The 18915-nt window shown below is 49.3% G+C and overlaps 1 long non-coding RNA gene across 1 annotated transcript; it reads right to left on the reverse strand.

Annotated features, from left to right (window-relative positions):
- Nucleotides 1–14690: 14690 nt before the first annotated feature.
- LOC134433492 (uncharacterized) lies at nucleotides 14691–16499 on the reverse strand. The gene is made up of 3 exons (XR_010031565.1): nucleotides 16453–16499; nucleotides 15640–15757; nucleotides 14691–14790 (listed from the first exon to the last, which is right to left on the reverse strand). It is a non-coding gene; the product is annotated as an uncharacterized LOC134433492 (long non-coding RNA).
- Nucleotides 16500–18915: the final 2416 nt, after the last annotated feature.

The following is an 18915-nucleotide window of genomic DNA, read 5'->3' on the forward strand; positions in this document are numbered from 1 at the left end:
CCAGTTCTATTCCCAGCTGGCCCCTCGACTTATCTGCACTTTTCAATTATCCTAAATACATTTTCAGGTTACCCCTTGACTCACCTCAGGCACATCCCCAACTGCCTCTCTCCCAGCAGCTCAGAGCTGCATTGCACAGCGCTTGCTGTGCGCCACAGAGCACAAAGCAGGCTGGCCTGGTGGGCCTGAATATTTCTGCCAAACACTCTGCATCTCACACCCTTGCTCTGGCTCAGTGCAGAACTGCAGGATTGCAGGCGCTTCCTCCCAGAGCTGCGTGAGGCGCTGGCTCCTGCAGATGGGCCCTGCCAAGCTGTCCCTGCCTCACGCTGGCCTCGCTTCCCCTGGCACAAGTGCCGGGCCTGAAGGAGCTGCCCTGTGTTCCAGCCTGCCGAGCAGCCCGGCTCCCTGCCCCGGTGCCCAGAGTGCTGCACACACTGCTGACCTTTGCAGGAGTTGCAGGGCAGCCGGCAGAAGAGGAGCTGGCCCAGCCAGCCCGCAGCTGCCCTTGGCCTTTCTCTGCTCCTGGGCACACTCCAGACGGCCATGGCCTCCAGGCCGGGCTGTGCCCAGCACGGCTGCGCTTCCCCTCGGCAGCAGCCAGCTGCCACCTGGGCTCTGAGAGCGGAGGATTCGCCCGCTCCCAGCAAGAGGCACCCAGGGCCCGGCTGCTGCCTCTTGCAGCTCCAAGGGCCTCCTTCCAGCCTGCCTCTGCCGGGGCTCAGGCTGCTCCGGCCTCTGCCGGGGCTCTGCTGGGGCTCCAGCCCGGGCAAGGCCGGGCCCGCTCTCACCTCACAGGCGCCGACAGCTCTGCACCACAGGAGACCTTCCCGAGCACCCTCTCTGATCTTTCTGCTTTCTCACTTGAGCAAGGCTCTCCTCCAGCCAAAGAGATTATTGCATTTAGGGAGCCCAAATGCTCTCCAGTCACAGCTGAAGGCCTGCATCTGTATAAGATGTTTGGGCTGCCCCATTCTTCCTGTGCTTTTGCCTTTAAATGCCATTGCCCTTTCTGCCTAAAATAGAAGTACCAAAGATGGCCAAAAACAGACCAGTGGGCCATATTCCAAAGGCAGTGTGGTCTGGAGAGGATGAATGAAGAACATCCTTCCCCACTTTCACACCATGCCAAAGACACTGTTTCACTTTCCACCTTTAAGAAACAACAGACAATTCAGAAGGAATTCTCGAGCTTATTCGCAGAGTGAGAAGGAAGGGAATCTTCAAGGTGAGTTGTGGTTTCAGAAACTTTATTGATTTTCAATCCTACTCTGCAGTCCTATTAGACAATCCTACTCTAACCCTAACCCTTACCTTAACCCTAATCCTTATCCTTATCCTTATCCTTATCCTTATCCTGATCCTTATCCTTATCCTTATCCTTATCCTCATCCTAATCTTAATCCTAATCCTAATCCTAATCCTAATCCTAATCCTAATCCTAATCCTAATCCTAATCCTAATCCTAATCCTAACCTACAATCCTACTCTAAACTGATTGAGGAATAAATGGTCCTGATGTGATTGTCACATTCTTGTCTCCCTCCTCTTCTTCACTGAAACAATCAGTGGCACCAGGCTGGACGCAGGCTCAGCAAATCTTACAAATGGATGCTGCCCAAAGGGAAAAAAAACAGATCAACAAAAAACAATGAACAATGACTTTCCAAGCTCAGTGCTTCACAGGATTCCTCCTGCTCCTAGAAGGATGCAGGAAGAGGAACAATGGGACTGTCTACACCTCCATCTTTATGTGCAGACTTTGCCATCACAGGCTGTTGTGGTGTGCTGTGATGTCCCATTTTGGCCTTCCAGGTCACTTTCCCAGGTGTGCCTGTACGTCTATCCCTTCCCCCTTGCCCCCATGCTGAGTGAGTCCTGTCAATCAGGCTAAACGTTCCAGCAAGGCGTCGTGTGGTTGGTCAAGTTCAAAGGATGCCCCTATGCCCAGAGGTCATTGGCCTGTCTGGGTGTCAACTTCCCCTGAGACCCTGCCCCTCTCACCTGGTTGGTGGCTCACCTGTACCTCCCCTCCCCCTGTCCCTGAGCTTAAAAAGGTGATCAGACCATGCGGTCAGGTTCTGTTGGAGCAGCTCCTCACGTTCAGACCTCTGTAACCATGGAATAAACCTCTGGACATTAAACCCTCCAGCAGAATCCATCTCCTTTTTCTCTTCACCATCGCCTGAAGCTATCCCTCCTGAGGTAACAGGGTCCCTTACAAGCCTGGACTTGTTCAGTGCCCAGCTGCAACCACCAGCAAGCCGAGGTATCTCTGCGGTGATACACCGCAGTTGCTGCCTTTGGCCCAGCAGCGAGGGTCAGACTGGCCCAGGCACAATCTAACTGGTAATATTGGGAGCCCTTTTTTCCAATATTTGGTGTCCCTGAGGCGGGCAAAGCGACTCTGCAGCCTGAGACGGACCTGCAGTACCTTGGAGAAGCTTCTGGCAGCCGTGCATCCAGCTGAAAGGGGCTTTGGTTGCAATGCCCTCGGCTAGAGACTTAGGGAATATTCCCAGAAGAAGTTTCGTGGACTGTTCGGCGCCTCTGGAAAGCCCAGCTCCTTTCTGGTGAGCAGATTTTCCAGAGGGAGGACAGGGTAGCCTCTCTCGCCCATAGAGAGGTCCTGTTCCAGTGAAGAGACCTGCCTGTACCCAGCCAGCTACAGCTTCCATTTCGGGTGAGTATCTCTGCTCTCGGTAGGGCAGGAGCTCAAAAACAGACTCTGCCGTGAGTTCTGTTCCTTTTTGCCTTTGCATTTTTGGCTGCGCAGCCCCACAGACGGGAATTCATTGATTTCTAGCTATTAGCTTTCTGCCGCGTGTTTTGCTGTCTTTTGGAATTCGCGCGGGAGCTCTCTGCCCTTCCCTCCCGGCTCTGCAGGCTCGGCTCTCTCCACGTGGTCGGGAGATCTTTCTCTCTGTGCGGGGGAGGGGGGGCTCTCGGTTCTCTTGCCGCGGGGGACTCTCTCTCTCTCTGTGGGGGAAGGGGGGGGGGGTTCTCTGCACACGCGGCGCGGGGGGCCCCGGTTTCGGCTTGCAACGTGGCGTGGCTGCTCTCGCTGCTCCGCGGGGGGGTGCATTCTACAGCGGGGGGAGGCTTTGTTTCCACCTCAGCTCGGCAGGGCGTGCCCTGCTGCTGCTGCCCGGGAATTTTAAAAGCAGTATATACAGCTGCATTGTGAAGCTTTTGTCGGCTCGTTATCCCTTTCCATCTGTGTTTTTCTTTTTTAGAAATCGGTAGCTGATTTTGGCTTTGTTCTTGGTCAGGCGGGATTTAGTACTTTGCTTTTTACATCTAACATGGGTTTGAAACTCAGCATTGTACAAAAAGGAGTGTATTATAATATTGTTAGCATTTTAAATAGTGGTAATGTGAAGTTCTCAAAAGGAAAATTGAAACAATTTATAAGATGGCTTTTCCTCCACTTCCCACAAATCTCCCCTGAAGAAATCCACAATATTCAATTCTGGGATAAAGTTGGAAATGAATTGATAACCTTAGGACAATCTAGCAATGCACCCTCAGCTAAATTTGTGTTTTGGAGTTTACAAATTCGAACAGCATTGCTCAAACAAAAGGAAATGGAGAAAAAGCCAAATGTAAAGCCATGTACCTCTACTCTCCCTGTTTCTCCCTCTCCTAGTTCTAAAACCCCTAAACCTCTTTCCCCAAAACTTAGTATTTTAAACAGATCAAACTCATTGGGAAGTCGACGCCCAAATTCTGTTGAAATGCCTGAGTTGCCCTATCCACAAGGCCCTGGCCAGGCTGCGTGGAACCTTTCCCAATCCCCTGTGTCCCATCCTCTGAAACCCACAGCACGTGTTAGCTTTGCAGAGAGTAGTGTTACCCAAAATGGCCCCCAGCCCCTAGGGGGTTCACAAGATGGTGGATGCCACGTGGCATCTTCCCAAACCTGGTCTTCTTCTTCCCAAAATCCTCTTAACCATCCCAAAACTCCAGCCCCATCCCCCTCTCCTCGTGATACCTTCCCCCCTCCCCCTCCCTTTCCTGCAATTCCCTCAGCTCCGCCCCTCTACTGCTCCCAGGGGGCGTCTTCTGACGTGATGTCACCAGGTGTCCCTGCCCCCTGCCTGCCCCTTGACCCCACCCCTTGTTCCCACGGTATCCCCGCCCCTTGCCGGCCCCCTGTCCCCACCCCCTCCCCGGGTTCCCAAGGTGGGGACACACCCACTGCCATCCCCCAAACCTGTATCTGTGATCCCAATGCTTCCAATTCAAGGGATACAGAGCAGGGAACAGCAGATTCAATGCATAGTCCCATGTTGTCACTGGCTCCTGTTACCTTTCAGCCTGCAGCTCAGGGGGGAGCAGCTCCAACTGCTAATTGGAGTTCTTTTGGACGGCAATTGATTAAAGAGATCTGTAAGTCTCATAAAGAATATGGTCCACACAGTCCATATTTCCGTGGCCTTTTAAATTCTGAATTGAGTAGGACTGTAGTGATTCCACATGATTTAAAACAGCTTTTTTCCTGTCTCATGACCTCTACGGAATTCAAATTATGGGGAATAGCATGGAAACAAATGCTGAATGATGCTCTCCCAGGCTTGCATGCTGATCCAAACACAGCCAAAGACAACAGTGGTAACCCTATCACCATTGAGCACCTCTGTGGTGAGGGCCAATGGTCTTCTCCCTCAATCCAAGCTACTGCAATTCCTGCAGAAACACTCGAAAAAGTAAAGGAAGCAGCTGAAAAAGCGTTCTTTTCCCTACAACCTGAGGGGCCTTTTGAGCCCTATAGTAAAATTAAACAGCTACCATCAGAGCCTTTTTTGAAATTTGTAGAAAGGTTAACTAGAGCTATTGAAATACAAGTTAAAAAAGAGAATGCTAGGGAAGCAATTTTAGAAGAAATGGCGTTTACAAATGCAAATAATCAGTGTCAAGCGGCAATCCTCAGCCTTCCTCTCGAACCTACCCCTACGTTAAAAGATATGCTCCTAGTCTGTAAGAGGAAAGTGCCTCTGATGAGGCACTTCAGCCTCTGTGGCTGAAGACACCAGACCAAGGCTGCTGCCAAGACCACCTCAGCGTGTTGCTGTTGCCAGCCCTGCGCCTTTCCCCTCATCACAGCAGTACCCTGGGCAGCAGCGGAGACCAGCACTGGCTGAGCCCACAAAACCATGCCTGCTTTGTAACAACCTAGGGCACTGGAGTAACCAGTGCCCCCTGAAAAGGGAATTTGATGAATTTAGAAATGGCAGGGGAGGAGAACTACAAGCCCTCCCTGGGGGTCAACAACAACAAAAAAACTAAAGAGCCAGCGCCGGCCTGCCAGGCGCATAGACACAAAAAGAGCAGGCCAAGGGAATAAGGGTAGCAAAACAAATCAAGCGCGCGATAATATTAATGATTGTGTAAGTGAAGCAGGTGCTTCAAAGACTGTGTATGATTTAGGTGATCCTGTGTTAACCACGTCTTCTGTCAATGAGCCTTACAGGTTGCAGCTGACTGAGTCACTCCATCTGGAGGACACTGATTGGCATTTTGTCTCTGTCAATCCTCAACAGAAAGGTACTTGGAACCGGATTCGTTGTAAGTACATCGTCATTGGGGACACCAAACACACACCACAAGAGATCGAAATTGCTCCAGGAATGACAACATCAGATCCTGAGCAATTCGTTCTCGGCCTGCATTGTTTCCACCCACCCCTGTTTCTTCCCAAGGGACAAATTGTTGCACAAGCTATCCCTGTGCCATCTTTACCTGAAAATATCAAAAAACAAGGGCCCACAGTCGCCCGGGTCCAAGTTATTGGAAAAGACAAACCCAAATTATGTTGTAATGTCAGTGGGGGTGGGGAGTCTAAACGCATTGAGATGCTTGTAGACACAGGTGCAGACTGCACAGTAATTCCAGTACAAGACTGGCCAGCACATTGGCCTTTGCAAAATGTTGCCGGTCACCTTCAAGGAGTAGGAGGTCTGCAATTGGCAAGACAATCCAAAAGCATTATTCAATTTGAGGGACCAAACGGACAATTGGCTAATATCCGTCCATTTGTGTTGGATTATTCAGAACCTTTGTTAGGGAGAGATTTAATGGCCCATTGGGGTGTCACAATTGATATTCCAGACTCTCCACAGCATATTTGTACAGCAGTCACTGAACAACAGCGCCCCACCCAAAAACTGAAGTGGATAACAGACAAACCAGTTCAGGTGAAACAGTGGCCGCTAAGTAAACAAAAAATAAAGGTGCTTGAAGAACTAGTGGAAGAGCAACTAAAAAAGGGCCACATTGTGGAGACCATGTCCCCATGGAACTCTCCAGTGTTTGTCATCCAAAAAGCTGACAAAAAGAGATGGCGGCTCCTCTGCGACCTCCGACAAATTAATAATGTAATTGAAGATATGGGTTCTCCCCAACCTGGTATGCCATCCCCAACAATGCTTCCCCAAGATTGGAAATTAGCTGTTATTGATATTAAGGATTGTTTTTTCCAAATCCCCTTGCACCCTGACGATGCACCGCGTTTTGCATTCTCAGTCCCTTCTATTAATATGGAATCCCCTATGAAAAGGTACCATTGGACCGTTCTTCCTCAGGGATTAAAGGTATCTCCAGCTATCTGCCAGTGGTATGTGTCTTCCCTGCTTTCCCCAGTACGTGCAGCCGCAGAGAAGGCCATCATCTATCATTATATGGATGATATCCTTGTGTGTGCCCCCAATGATGATTTACTCACGCATGCGCTTGACCTAACGATCGATGCATTGATTGTTGCAGGGTTCGAGCTCCAGGAAAAGAAAATTCAAAAGATGCCACCTTGGAAGTATTTGGGCTTAGAAATTGGAAATAGGACCATTATTCCTCAAAAATTAGAAATCAATCCAAAGATCAAGACCCTTGCGGATGTCCACAGGTTGTGTGGGTCTTTGAATTGGGTAAGACCATGGCTCGGTCTGACTAATGAAGACCTTGCCCCTCTTTTCAATTTATTGAAAGGGGGAGAGGACCCAGGTGCTCCTAGGTCTGTTACCCCAGAGGCACGGAAAGCTCTAGAAAAGGTTCAGATTGCAATGTCCACAAGACAGGCCAACCGATGCCGGCCTGACCTGCCATTCAAATTTATCATCCTAGGTAAGTTGCCACACCTCCATGGAATTATTTTCCAGTGGGAGGAAAAACAAACACCTAAGGCAAAGAACACACCAAAAAAGGACCGGGACCAGAGGGACCCTCTCTTGATCATAGAATGGGTTTTCCTCAGTCACAAAAGGTCCAAGAGACTGACAAAGCCTCAGGAGCTGGTAGCAGAACTGATCCGGAAAGCAAGGACCCGGATCAGGGAGTTAGCAGGATGTGATTTTAAGTGCATTCACATTCCAGTTGAGTTAAAATCAGGACAAAATACTGTGAAAATACTGGAACAATTGTTTCAAGAAAATGAAGTGTTGCAGTTTGCTCTGGATTCCTACTCAGGACAAATTTCGGTAGCGCGGCCCGCTCACAAATTGTTCGAACAAGATGTTCAATTTACCTTAAAACTGAGAAGTGCTCTAAGTAGGAGACCTTTAAAAAGGGCTCTAACTGTCTTCACAGATGCATCTGGGAGGTCCCACAAGTCTGTTATGATTTGGAAGGATCCTCAAACCCAGCAGTGGGAGACAGACATTGCTGAGGTGGAAGGTTCACCTCAGGTTGCTGAATTGGCTGCGGTTGTTAGGGCCTTTGAAAGGTTCTCAGAACCATTTAATCTGATTACAGACTCTGCATATGTGGCAGGAGTAGTATCCAGGGCAGATCAAGCAATACTGCAAGATGTGTCTAACATCGCACTTTTCGAATTGCTCTCAAAGCTGGTAAAGTTAGTCACTCACCGAGAGCAACCATTTTATGTGATGCATGTCAGATCACACACTGACTTGCCAGGGTTTATCGCTGAAGGCAACAGAAGGGCAGATGCTCTTGCTGCACCTGCAGTGATGGCCACTCTCCCAAATGTTTTTGAACAGGCAAAAATCAGCCACCAGCTTTTCCACCAAAATGCACCTGGCCTGGTTCGTCAGTTTAACATCACTCGAGAACAGGCCAAAGCGATTGTGGCCACATGCCCAAATTGCCAACAACATGCACTCCCTACAGTGAGTACGGGAGCAAACCCAAGGGGACTGAACAGTTGTGAACTGTGGCAAACAGATGTAACACACATACAGTCTTTTGGACGGCAGAAATATGTTCACGTTACTGTAGATACCTTTTCTGGAGCGGTCTATGCTTCTGCCCACACAGGAGAATCATCTATTGATGCTACTAAGCACCTCTTGCAGGCTTTTTCTTTCATGGAGCTTTTTCTTTCTTTCAGCTCCCCAAGGAGCTGAAAACTGATAATGGGCCTGCTTACAAATCCAAGGAATTCGGGAGCTTCCTGCAGCAATGGGGAGTAGAGCACAAAACTGGCATCCCCTACTCCCCTACAGGTCAAGCCATTGTAGAAAGAACTCACCGTGATCTTAAAAGGGTCCTGGACCAGCAACAACAGGTTCTGAAGGTAGAACCTCCCCACATCCGGTTATCCAGGGCGCTATTCACAATAAATTTTCTGAATTGTTCTTTTGACAGCCTAAACCCACCCATCCTACGCCACTTTGGGGGGAGCAATCATAGGTTAATTAAGGAAAAACCTCCAGTTTTAGTAAAGGACCCTGAGACTTGGAAAATGGTGGGACCTTACAAATTGGTTACTTGGGGACGTGGATATGCCTGTGTGTCCACCCCCTCTGGTTTAAGGTGGGTTCCTTCCAAATGGGTAAAGCCCTATGTTCCCAAGGTCTCAGAGAAATCTACAGAAGCACCCCAGGTTGCTCATGCTGCCTGGAGAAGAAAACGCCGCCCGTGTTCTCTGGAGGAAATTCCATTTAAGCCTCCTATCTGGAATAGTTTATAATATATGTTTGTTTCAAGTTTTTGTGCCAGTTTAGATCCCACTGTTCGTGTGTAGCCTCGAGACGCCATGAGACCGAGCCTGCTTCTCGTCCTACTCGTGATCATCCCACCTGTGACCTCCTGCATAGTGCCTCAGCCCAAACCATGTATGGACTACCTTGACAACGGCTCTCAGACATCAACAGAGAAACTGACAACTGGCTGAATGAACTGTTCAAAGGCTGGGGACTCTCGGGCTGGTTGGGATCTATTCTGAAAACTGTGTTTTAGTTCTGTTTATTTTAGTTATAGTTATTGTAGTTTATAGCATTGTTTTTGGACTAATCAAACGCATGGTGCTCAAGTTAATTTCAAGCTCATCTCCCCCTCCTGAAGTCTACCATTTGGAAGCCCTCAGTGCTCCAATAGATGACCTGGAAGCCTCAGTAGAAAACACTGACCCTCCTGTAGAGGAAGAACTGATTTACCAACCATGGTTTGGCAATCATTCTGCACCACAAACATAGTCCTCTTCTTTTTAAACAAAACTAGGGGGAGATGTTGTGGTGTGCTGTGATGTCCCATTTTGGCCTTCCAGGTCACTTTCCCAGGTGTGCCTGTACGTCTATCCCTTCCCCCTTGCCCCCATGCTGAGTGAGTCCTGTCAATCAGGCTAAACGTTCCAGCAAGGCGTCGTGTGGTTGGTCAAGTTCAAAGGATGCCCCTCAGGCCCAGGGGTCATTGGCCTGTCTGGGTGTCAACTTCCCCTGAGACCCTGCCCCTCTCACCTGGTTGGTGGCTCACCTGTACCTCCCCTGCCCCTGTCCCTGAGCTTAAAAAGGTGATCAGACCATGCGGTCAGGTTCTGTTGGAGCAGCTCCTCACGTTCAGACCTCTGTAACCATGGAATAAACCTCTGGACATTAAACCCTCCAGCAGAATCCTCTCCTTTTTCTCTTCACCATCGCCTGAAGCTATCCTCCTGAGGTAACGGGGTCCCTTACAAGCCTGGACTTGTTCGGTGCCCAGCTGCAACCACCAGCAAGCCGAGGTATCTCTGCGGTGATACACCGCAGTTGCTGCCTTTGGCCCAGCAGTGAGGGTCAGACTGGCCCAGGCACAATCTAACTGGTAATATTGGGAGCCTTTTTTTTTCCAATAACAGGCAAACCTGGCCCAGAATCCCACTCATCCATTTATACAGGTGTCTTCATCTTGCTGAGATTTTAGCCCTGCCAGTGCTCTAGATATGGTGCTTTTCTTCTTTTCAGGAAACTCCAAAGCCTCTCATTGGTCCCTCTCTTTGAAAGACAGGCACTGTGCTGATTGCCACAGGGACAGAAAGCAGTGTCTGCCTTTCCATGCCCTGCCCCTCATGTGCTGGATGGCACCTTCCTTCCCAGCAGGCCCAGCCCAGTGGCACTGGGCCCTGCAGTTCCCTCTCTGCCACACAACCTGGCAGTAACCCTGGCACAGTTCCCGTCTGCTTGAGCATGCCAGGCAGCAGATGGGGCTGGGACAAGTCCCTCCCAGCTGTCCCTGTTTGCGTGGCAGAAACCTCTGAAGGGTGGGCTGGGGGGCACCAACCAGGGCCCCTCAGAGGCTCACAGTGAGCCCCCCACAGCCCCTCCTGCCCACAGCCAAATCTCTGACTGCTCATCTGGGACTGGCTTCCTTGGGTTCCTCCACCACCATTTCATGTCTCTGTACCCTGCATTGCTCTACTTCAATTCTTTTGCCATTACATAAAATTGAACACCCCACCAAATTACAAAAGAAGGTGACAGAAACAGCCAGAGGACCTCTCTGACTCAGGAAATGCAGAGAGAGGTGGGGTTGCTCAGTTTTGTCAAGAACAGGCCCCAGGGAGACTTTATTGCCACTTTCCAAAACTTCAGAGTGGCTTTGAGGAAAGTTGAGGACATCTTTTTTAACAGGGCCAGTTACAAGAGGATGTGGGTGAATATTTTTTAACACAAATAGGATCTAATCAGAACTTGTTTACTTGGAGCATGGTGTGACCCTGGCACAGCTTGCCCCAAGAGCTTGTAGGTGCCCCATCCCTGCAACCATTCCGGCTCCAGTGGGAAAGGGCTCTGAGAAACTTGATGTCTTTAAAGATGTCCCTGCTCATTGCAGGACACTTGCACCAGAGGACATTTACAGGGCCCTGCCAGCCCAGCCCAGTCTAGGATTCCTCACTGTTTTCATTTGAAGAGCAGCAAGAATGGAGGTGAGGAGGAAGGGGGCTCATCTGCTGCCTTGGGCTTGAGTGGAGGAGGAGCCCATCCCTCAGAGCCTGTTTCACCTGCAGCCCCTTCACATTTTACCTGTAGGAGCTCCTTGGCAGACCAGCGCCGCGCCTCATCTCTCTGCAGGCAGCAGCTCAGGAAGTCACGCAGGCAGGATGAAAATAGGTTGGGCTGCTGCAGCTTTTGTCTTCCTCCTGTGGCTATCAGGAGTTGAGGCTGGGGAAAAAGGAGACACCAGGCTCCACCTGCTTCTTTCCCATCTGTCACTGCTCTCCCAGATCCCACTGATTAAGCTCCACTCTGCAGTGGCAGTTTCTGCCCTGGCACAGACCCAGAGATGACTTTCCTTTACCAACCAAAAAACCCAAACCCCGATGCAGCCACAGCCTCTCCAACATCCCACAGATCTTGCCTTGGCAGCTGATTTCATATACTGACCTAGTTAGTGGGAGCTACATCAGCAAAAGGACATTTGCTTCTCTGAGGATTCATGCCAGCTTGAGAGGCGTTTTGGAAGAAGGACTTTGCTATACTAACTCTACTGTATCCAAGGGTTAGTACATGGAAAGTATTTCTGCAGTGCTTCTTGGTCCCTTAAGCACCGCTGCCACAAAACAAAACTAATCAAGCTTTTTGCTTTGTTCTTGAAAAGAATGGGAATTGGAGGGAAAGAAAGGAAATCCACCAGGTATTCCTCAGGTAAGGAAACAAATCTTTGGAATCTCATCCTCAACACAGACGCATTATGATCCATGCACAAATGTACTGGGATGAAAACGCCTGCTTGGACACACAGGAGCCACCTGCAGCTCTGTTTCTCAGCAGTCTGAAAATTTCTGCTTTCCTTACATGGAAAAGAAAAACCTTTCATGGTCAAATCAGAAGGAGAGGTTCCATCCCTATGGACACCCTCTAGTCATTTGGCTGCTCAAGTCAATGCATAAATGGTAGGCGCATCCCAGAAAGTGCCAGGAAACAAATGGGAGGTTTTGGCAGGCTCTCCACATCACCAGGCTCTGGCTTGGTGACGGGCAGAACGTGACTTGGGCTGGGAGAGAAACACGGTCACTGAGTGTTTCAGCAGCACTGCACAAGAAGCAGAAGAGACTCTGGCCTTTACACCCTCATGCCCAGGTTTCAGGCACGTTTCCCAGTGAGAAGAAACTGCACAGGGAGTTAAGTTCCTCTCTAAAAAACAGTGCCTTAGCAACTTTCATGTGTTTGGGCTTCTTTTCTTCATTTCTGGAAATGTAACACCAGTTCTGAGAGGCTTGCCTTGTGGTTTTAGGGGCATCTTCACAGACAGACAAGTGGGAACAACTTGAAACCCAAAGCAAATGTTGCCTGAGAAGAGCTGGGGAGTGTTTGCCTGTGGTGAGGCTTGAGCTGTCTGGAAATCCCCTTCCATGATGTGCAGAAACATCCAGCTGCTCCCCAGAACTAAGTCCCTCTGGGCACGCAGGCCTCTGGAAACACCTGACGATTCCGGCCTTTCTCCTGCTCAAGAGCATCTAACCTAAGCTGAGCTCCAGTTTCTTCAGCAAGGCCAAGGATGCTCACTTCCATGCAGCTGACAGTGTCCATGGAGCTCAGCAGGGCTTTCTGATACTCCTCAGGCCAAGGAATTACAGTGTAGATTGGCAAGACATCAGCTGATCATTATCCAGTGTGGTTCATGTGGAACCAAGCTCTAACACGCTGACAAGTCAGAGGGAGAGAGCTCATTCTGCTTTTGCAAGATGGTATTTAGAAACATAAGACACCAACTTGGAACTATTCAAACCTCAACTTGCAGAATCCATCTCAAACAGACAAAAATAACAATGGCAAGAGGCCTTGGAGTCTCCATAAAAATGCCCACCACTGTCATGATAAGTCTGTGCTCATGGCACTGAAATAGATGGTGACCAAAGAGACTTTGCTATTATCCTCTTTAACCCAAAGGAGAATTTCAAAGCCAGAAATGGCAATGCACTCCCCTTGTGTACAAATAATTGATGCGGCTTTCTGTCCTTTTCCCACATCACCAGAGGTGACAAAGAGGGTTTTATCCTGACTCTCAGCTGAGCTCAGCCACTGGCCATGGTGGGGAGCTGGAGCCCTCCCTGTCATTATAACAGTGCAGGCCAGGGATGGCCCTGCTCCTGTGGTAAAGAAACACAGCACTGGTGTCAACTGCCCATGCTGGATCCCAGCCCAGGCACCTGCCTGCATCATCAACTTGTTAAAGTACCCAGAAACAGCCAAGGGTTTGGCAAACAATTCTAACTGCAGTCAGAGAAAAACACATCCTAAAATTATCCAGGCCACCCACACACGTGACTGAACAATGTACAGATGACTTGAAAGCCTGAAAGTTTCAACAACCACAGGATTTGGAAAAGATGCTACAGAATGGAAGAGAAGAGCTGCATTTAAAAAATGAAAAAGCAAGCAGAACTGCTTGGGCATTGCTTTGGTAGTAGGTTTTTTTCTCTTTTCCTTTTTTGTTTACTCTTCTTTTTCCTTTTTTTCTATGTTTTCTATGAAATTTAAACTGAAAAGGTCTAACCTCCATTGCTCAGGATGTTTATCACATGTCTACCCTGTCCACTGAAAAATTCTTGTCCTTCAGAAACAGAGTTCCAACATTGTTCAAAAAACAAGTGGGAAATGTCAGGCACGGCTGGAGGCCAAAATGGCAGGTTTCTGAACTGGTTAGGTTTCTGAACCGCCACTTCCCTTTCTGATACAACCAAAGCTACAGCAGATGCTGATGTGTTGCAGGGGCATTTTTAGAAGGGGACCTTGGTGGAAGTGGTGCCAGCAGATGGCAATGGGATTTTGTCCAATGGCACGCACAACATGGGACAGGTGAGAAAGACAGTGGCATCAGTGAGTATTTGCACCTTACCAAGACAGGAGTTGCATTCCAGGAAGGAACTTCTCGTTCCACCATTTCGATGCCCACAATTCCCAAAGACCATATGTCCACTTTGGGGCCACATGGTTGGCCTGTCACCACTTCAGGCGCCAGCCACCCAGCAGCGCCGGCCACGGAGTTTCGTCTGCCCTGCTCAGGGCTGAGCTGAGCAAAGAGGCCAAAGTCAGCTGTGGAGAAAAAAACAAACCATGAAAGCCAGCTCCAATTAGGAAACCAAGCAAAGAATTCCCCACTCTCAGGCTAAGAATGTGCTGCTGGATCTCCTGGAGAACTGTCCACACTCGATTTCCTTGGGGCTTTAGCCAAGGGAGTATGGAATTGGCCACTTCCAAAAAAACCCAGGTTTCTTAATGCTGCTCACAGCAGTGGACTTCATTCCCCTGAAGCTTTAGATTGTAGATCCCTCTGTCTAGAAGGGACACACACAGAGCAAGGCCACTCTTGACTGCTTGTGGTTCCTTATACCTCTGTGCACGTTCCAACTGTGCCCTCAGCTCGCAGCAGGGGTCCCTGCACTGCCACCAGCACCATTTTTGGGGAGCTGGCAGTCACCCCAAGCAGCCCCACACACACATCCCTGGAAAGCTGCACCTGACCAAGAATATACTGACCCAGCTTGACAGAACCGTCAGTTCTGAGAAGGATGTTGCTGCTCTTCACATCTTGGTGGATGACATGGTTTGAATGAAGAAAATCCAGTCCTTGCAGGCACTGAGCAAGAAAACAGAAAGAGGAGGGCAAAAATGAGTGATGTGATTTCATCACACCAGGAAGGAAACAAAGAATCTAAAAGATTCCCTCTCCAGGGGAATGGGGAGTAAGGGCAGAACAGTAATGGCCACTGAGAGGAAGAGCTTGCTGCTCCAACACTTGCAGGACAGGACCTTTCTGAGGAAAGGCACATCAGCTTTTGAAAGAGCAACAGCACCTGCTGTTGTAGGCTGTCCCCTGCAAACCAGCCAGGACGACTCCTGCTGCAGTGGACCTGCTTTTTCCATGCAGAGGACAAAGGAGGGGTTTGGAAAGGAAAAGTCCCTCCCTTTGGTGTTTAGTGGATCACTTTTGTGTGGGAGGCTGCATGGAAAAGATTTTCTTGCTGGCCTCAGCACAGGCTTGGAAGTATCACACCAGTCACTTTGCGGAAGCAAAGAGCATTTTGGCTGCACTTCTATCCTTTTCAGCTGAGGACTGTGAGAAATGAGTCTTTTTTCTTTGCTGGTCTTTTCAAATCCTGCCACCAGCACTTTGCTTTTACAGGCAAGGAATGCAGCGAAGACAGACTCCAGGCAAACATTTAGAGAGGCAAGGTAGAGAACAGAAAATACAAATAAAAATACAAGAGACAGAGCGAGAATACAACAGCAGGAGATAAGAGTACTGGCACTGAGTACAGGGAGTGCAGGGGCACTGGCAGGCCTTTCACTTGAGACGCTTTTACTTGCCCATAGCATACCAGCAACACAGAAACAAAGCTCGGCAAAGGAAATCACTCCAGCTCTGAGCCCCTGTTTCCCAGACAATCCTGCCGAAGCCCTTGGAAACACAGATGGGATTGCTGACCTCCCGACTGATGGCTGCCATCTCATCTTCCGACAGGTAGGTCTGGCTTATGACATTGCTCAGAGTGCCTCCATCCATGTACTCCATAACCAGGGACAGTTCCTCACCCACAAGGTAGCTGAAAGAAGGAAACAAGGGCATGGAGATGAATGTACATGGCTAAGTTGCTGTTTGGAAAAGACAGGTTGGTTCTTCTTTTCAGGTCCCTTTGAGACAAAGACAAAATAAAGGAAGAGACATTCCCTCTTGGCTGTGCATTGTTTGCCATCTGTGCAGTCTCAAGGAGAAAGGCGCAGCTGCAAAAAAGGAGATGTCTTAGATGGGCAGCAAGGAAAATGTGCAGTTTAGTAACAGCCCAGATAAAAAAACCTGTCATGCTTGGTGTTTCTGGAAAAAAAGTATCTAGTCTTCCTGGCATGCATAGCAATGGAAAACAGTGGCAACAATCCAAGGGAAATCCTTGTTAGTTTACCTGGACGTAAGAAGACACTTGAAAAAAATCAAGCTCCAAAACAAAGTGGTGGCTGTGAATATAGAGATCATTGATTTAGTAAGACACAACTCATCTGGGTTTTTGAACAATTTTCAAATACCATGTGCCAGCGAAGACTAATGCAGACAAAATGCAATCTCTTCCCATCCACTGGAGATGAAAAGAGCAATAATAATTAGCCAATAATTACAGCTCTATTTTCTGCCAGTGACCAAAGTGGGATTTTACCTTGCATGTTTGCAACATGCAAACAAACATTCATGGGACAAAAGCACAACTCACCTGTCTAAACAGTTGACCAGGTTAGGATTTCTATTCACCTTCATGACCATGAGTTCGTTGACTTTTAGTTCCTTCTTCCTCAGTCCTTGAAGCTGTATTTTCTTGATGGCCACCTAAAATGACATTGAAAATCAGTAACTTGAGACGTTGGTGGCATGAGACCACAAGGCACGTGGAGCAAGTGATTTTGCAATGACACAGCTGAGCTGTGCCAAACTGCCTTGTGATTAGGCACTGCAGTAATTAGGAACTGACATTCCAACAGCCCATTTCTCTGCTCCCTTGGGAGCCAGTTACAGGACACGTGGGGCCACTGACATTTTGCCTTGACCACTTGGTAACAGCAGTGTCTCAGTTATCACCCACAAACCTCTGACCACACTCTCTGCTGCTTTGTTTGGGACTCAGAACTTAATACTCTGTGGATACATCTTGGGCTATGGGCAGGGCTTAGGGCTTTCAGGGACACCTTGCAGATCTCTCCCTATGTGCAGTTCCCAAGTGCAGCACTGCAGGTGGCTAAGGAACTACCAGTAACTTTCAGATGGATTTGCTGGCAGCCAGAAATGAGAATTCAGAACTCTGAAGCTGTAGCCCCAAAGAGCAGTGAGGTGCTCGCACGCACCACCTTTGTTTTAGCAATGGAGAGCGAGTGAGCGCGTCCTTCTCTGAAAGGAGCCGCTGCCCTCCGTGCCTTCCTTCCGGCAGCTGAGGAGGACAAAGTCCCAAATGTGTTCTGTGGGCTGGCACCAGTCTGTGCTTCTTGTGCCTTTTCAGCGCAGCTCTGCCCAAAGCTCCAGCCACAGCTCACACCAGAGGGGAAAGCCCTCGAGTGCAGCAGAGTCTGCAGGGGCTGTTGACATTTACCTCTCCTCCTGTGGCAGTGTCAAGTGCTTTACAAACATCTCCAAAAGTCCTAGAAACAAAACAGAAGCAGAGAGAGGAGAAGCCATTTAGATCTTGCAGTGAAAGCCAGCCCACACAGGAGATCTGTGCTGTAAATACCGCAGACCTGCAGGACACTGGAAACATTGAGATGTGTTTGACAATGTCTTCTGAGCACACTTAGAAATTCTGATCAGCACTGAAAATCTAAGCCCAGTGCCTGAACACATTTGCAGCTTGTCTGACTTCACACTTGATACCTATTCCGCCAGCAAAACATCTGATGCATAGTTTTGTAAAATTAACATTGCTTGGACTCACCCACTGCCAATATTTTCCAGTTCAATGTATTTTAGAATAGGATTTTCCATCTTCACCATTCTCCCTGAGGGAAACAAAATGCAAGATGTTCACTTCAAAGCAGAGATCTCACCTTCTAGGAGATACAAAAGGCAGCCCCACTGTCTGGAGCTCTGAGCCCTCCCTTTGTGGACAGCTGGCTAACAACAACAGGAACAGGAACTGGAACAACAAGAAAAGAACAACAGGCCCACAGCACAAGTGGCTGGCACAGAGGCTGATTTCCAGCATCCTTTGAAGAGAGAGACCTCTTGACAGCAGGCACACAGGGAAGCACAGGGAGATACATTCAGAGGAGACTGAGATCAGAAGAGAATACCTACCAAGGCAATTAAGTTTGTCATCTAGAAACATTAAGGAGAGCTGGAACTAACAGTGCCTTTGTTTTCTTGGGAATAAACACTGTGAGATTTATAAAAGGTTTCCTACTTGCTAAGATTAAATGCACCTGGACATCTGGTATCAATTCCTCTGAACAGATGCCAAGTCCAGAACAGGAGGAATATTGCCAAGTGTTCCCATCTTTTCCACCTTGCAGCAGTTTGCCAGAAGAATGCCTCTGTGTTTGTAAACCAGAGCAGCTCATGCTAGAACCAATCCCCACGGGGCTTTCAGCATCAGGACCCTCACCCTTTATGAGCAGGCTGAGCTCACAGACGCCCTTGCCCATGCCCCGCGTGAAGAACCGCGCCGCTTCTCTTCTCCCTGACAGCGCGGCTCAGTCGCTCCCATTGCACTCGCCCTCTCGGCACCGCACACGTCCCCATCTTCCCAACTCGGCACGGCGGGCACGGGCACAGAGGACAGCAGTGCTCCTCAGGCGTCCCTGTGACACAGAGAGCTGCCCAGAGGAGATGCTGACCCTCTTGTGAGTCCAGGCCGTGCGAGGCAGAAGCCGGCCCAGAGCAGGGGCTGCGGCCTCAGGCAGCTCCGCGCTGCAGCAGCCGGGCAGCAGCGGGACCCTCCCAGCTAAGGAAGGCTCCAGCCTCTGCATTCCCACAGCCCTCAGGGACAGGGCAGCGACCACAACAAGTCTGGCAAAGCCCAAGCATGAGCACTGACAGGCACTGATGGGAAGAAGCCAGAGTGAGCCTGAGCCCCGGACAAGCTGTTACCCCCATTCAGGACACAACAGGATGGGCTTTGAGATCAGCCACACCCAGGCACAGATCAGTGCCCTTTTTGTCCCAACAGGTGATGGTAGACACAGAATCCACTGGGCTCTCTTCTCAACCCTACCAGATCTTATCTGAGAG

Source organism: Melospiza melodia, unplaced genomic scaffold, assembly GCF_035770615.1.
Source record: "Melospiza melodia melodia isolate bMelMel2 unplaced genomic scaffold, bMelMel2.pri scaffold_18, whole genome shotgun sequence".
Lineage (NCBI taxonomy): Eukaryota > Metazoa > Chordata > Aves > Passeriformes > Passerellidae > Melospiza > Melospiza melodia.